At 36.1% G+C, this 3,546-nt stretch overlaps 1 long non-coding RNA gene across 1 annotated transcript; it reads left to right on the top strand.

Annotated features, from left to right (window-relative positions):
- LOC106100892 lies at positions 1-2,856 on the top strand. Its single transcript, XR_001225470.1, has 3 exons — positions 1-84; positions 757-910; positions 1,636-2,856. It is a non-coding gene; the product is annotated as an uncharacterized LOC106100892 (long non-coding RNA).
- The last annotated feature ends 690 nt before the right edge of the window (positions 2,857-3,546 follow it).

The raw sequence follows: 3,546 nt of genomic DNA, 5'->3' as shown, positions 1-3,546 counted from the left end.
CTGGCGACCGCCGCGCTCGCCGTCGCCTGTTTCAGCTTAGTGCACGTCGCACTCGCGGTCACACTTATATATGCGGTACATAAGGTTCGTATTCACTCGTATAGCATCATCTTCCTTCTTAACTCTATCATACGTCATCTCAGTCCTCACTCCCTTGATCATGTCACCTTTGTCTATCTTCACCAATGTTCTACACTCATAACTAACGTTCTCCTTGTTACATGCGATTCATCTGACCTCATGACACCATGCTTATCTTACTTTTCCTACCATTAGGCTACTCTCAAACTTCCTTGCGTCATCATCAACTTGCCCTTATCTCTTGCAGAGGGTCGGCAGTATGTGCTGCTCTTTCCTACATCTCTGTCACCCGTCATATCTGAATCCACTTCTTTCTTAAGCATATCCTCTTTCACACAATCTATCCATACTTCCATACTTTCGTCGATCTTCCTCTACCTTTGTAGCCATTCACATTCAATCTTAACACTTTCTTGTTCATGTCCCCATCGTCTCGTCGCAGAACATATCACGATAACCTATTGCTTCTCAATTTCTCCACCATTCCACCACACATGTACACATTCTTGATTTTATCCATTCTTGTCATACGCATCCATCTTAACATAGGCATTTCAGCCACATCTACAAGTCTATCAGGTGTTATGATAGACTTGTAGATCTGTGCCTTACTCTCGAAGTCCTTTACGTGTTTGCTGTATATTGTGGTGTGTGGTGTGTGGTGTGTGCGCGCAGCGGCGGGGGTGCGCGGTGCGCGCGTGGGCGCTGGTGATGTGCGTGCTGTGCGCGGGCGCGCTGCTGTTCGTGGTGGTGTCGGCGGCCAGCTCGCGCCCGCACGCCACCGGCTCTGACATCTTCCTCGCCTTCCTCGAATGTGTCCTCTTCTTTGGTAAGTCTTATGTGCAAAAATATAAAACACAACTAAATACTCATATATTAAAGCGTTAACACACTACCTAGTTATGTAAAACTAGCCGTTCCCTGCGGCTTCATCCGCATGTAATTTTGAAAATTTTATTTCATTGTTTACATTTGACAAATCAATTGCTTATGTCTACCTGACATGACATTACAAACCTTAGCAACCTTGCTTCCTTGATGTTGGCAGCAACTTATGGTCTCTTTCCCACATTAAGGTTTTTGTCCAATTTATTTACCCTCTAAGTTTTATTGCGTGAAAATATATAGACTAAAGCGTGACGTAAGTGTAGGGCTTTATATTAAAGAAAGAATTATTCAAAAACATGCTGTAGTTGCTGACATCTTAAGCAACAAAGAAGTGTGTGTTTACGCTTTATTATAATAGTATAGATGTCAGCAGTTAGAGTATATTTTTGAATAATCATTTTTTTTAATAAAAGGCCCTACACTTATGACACGTTTTAGGCTATAGGTGTTACAATATTAAACTTAGGGGGTTAAATAATTTGGTAAAGCCATCATACTGGAAAAGGGACAGAAACAAGCTTATAACATCAAAGAAGCGAGGTTGCCATGGTAACGGTAATTGTTATCCATTTTTTTTTTAATTTGATGCGGATGTAATCGCACGGGAACAGCTTGTTTACTAATTGTGGGTATTAGTAAAGAAATCGTGTATACCGCATGTGGCAGGCGCTGTGCTGTACTGCATCCTGTGCGTGCACAGCTACTACCTGGTGCTGCGCTCCGCCGGCGACATGCAGGCTCCCCCCAAACATGACTACTGACTGTGACTGCCCCCCACCACTATACTATTCAACACATATAAGATAATTTCTATAGTAACTTGTTCACGACCAAAGAGATTCAAAAAATATATACACGAAGCATAGTTGACACTTCACTTGAGATATTTTTCACATGATCTACAAAATTACATGACAATCAATATATTTAATTATGTTCATTATATTAGAAATGAATTGCCAATATAACTAAATTATACTTCATACTTTTAAACAACTAATGTAATTTTAACTAGCCATATTAATTTAAACACTAGACTAGAGAACTCGTCAGAATGGCGCGCTAATCAATCCTCCCAAAGACAGTGACAGCTGTCAGTTAGAGATGTGACGTTTATGCCAATAAACTAGTGTTGCGCCAATTCCACAGCGCTGTACTAATTTTCTTAACAATACTAATATTTAAAAATGCGAAAGTTTGGATGGATGGATGTTTGTAAGAGTTTGTAGCCTAAACGGCTGAACGGATTTCAATTAATTTTGGTATAGATGTAAAGGATAATCTGGATGAACTCGTAGGCTACTCACTTTAGTTGTTTTTATTCCATGCGGACCGAGTCGTGGACGAAAGCTTGTCATATGTAAATGTTTATATATGATTTAGTGACACTGTTTCGTTTATTTAATAACAAAAGATATTATTATAATTTTGTAAAATGTTTTATAACAAGGACACGGTGGCACTAAACTTGACAACTAATATAATACATTTCAAAGAAGTTCCGGTGAAAAAATGTTCACTATGACTAGTCTATATATTTCTTAAATGTCTTTGTTGTCGGACCCCCCACCGTCTACCGACCCCCCGCAGTACCAACCCCCCCAAATGTTACAATACAGTTGCTGTATTAACGTGTTTTTGAGCCAGTGCTTTATTGATGTTAACGTAAGACAAATTTTATTTTAAGTTGAAGTGTGAAATGGCTTGTAAAATCAATGCCACATTCTAGTACAATTATGTACATGTTTTACAGGTTTTTTCGAACTTTTTGTAATCCTTTAACGAACAAATTAGAATCTCCAAGGTGCTATTGTTTTGGATTTAAATACCTGATTTTATTTAAAAAAAAATTGACTTTTTTTATATTTTTTATTGATGACGATAATACTAAAGTCTTATGAATGTAGTTTTGCCAAATATTTTGCATTTATTGTGCTTTATAAAGTTTTACGACAAATTTATTGTATTTTTGTAAGCTTTACGATGCGATGTTGTTAACATACATTGCGTTGCAAATAACAATGTAACAATATTGTTAATTTGTTAAAAATCTATGGAAAGTATTGACAAAAATGCACAAAATAGTATTTTTTGCTTTCAAGCGCCGAAAATTGTGACCTATGACGTCACAATATGGTGGTCACAATTGTTATTTGCAATGCATTGTATCCGTTGTTGTAGATGTTTGTAGATTTTTAAGTGTTTGTTATAAGGATACTAGGTTTAAGATGGTTTAATTTTGCTTTACAACTTTATTCCTACCTTTTAAACTGCAGAGGGATATTTTTTTATTTAAAATCAATCGAAAAAAATGGTTTGTTATTTTAAGTTTCGAATTTTTATTAAATTTTTTCTCTATAATTATCAGAGAAATAACTTTACGAATCATTTAAACGACCATTGTTTGTCTTCTAATTGTTTTAAATCGGAATTAAAACTGTTATTTCAAGTAAATTTATATTTTTTTATTCTAATGGTGTTTTGAATACAAAAAAAACTGCCACAATTCAATATATAAAATTGATAAATATTAGATAATGTATATTTACAGAAAGAGAGCGGCCAATATTTACATAA

The sequence above is a fragment of the Papilio polytes genome, unplaced genomic scaffold, assembly GCF_000836215.1.
Source record: "Papilio polytes unplaced genomic scaffold, Ppol_1.0 DF824035.1, whole genome shotgun sequence".
NCBI classification, from domain to species: domain Eukaryota; kingdom Metazoa; phylum Arthropoda; class Insecta; order Lepidoptera; family Papilionidae; genus Papilio; species Papilio polytes.
The sequence above is the reverse complement of the archived record's forward strand: the minus strand, read 5'-3'. Positions and strand labels throughout refer to the sequence as shown.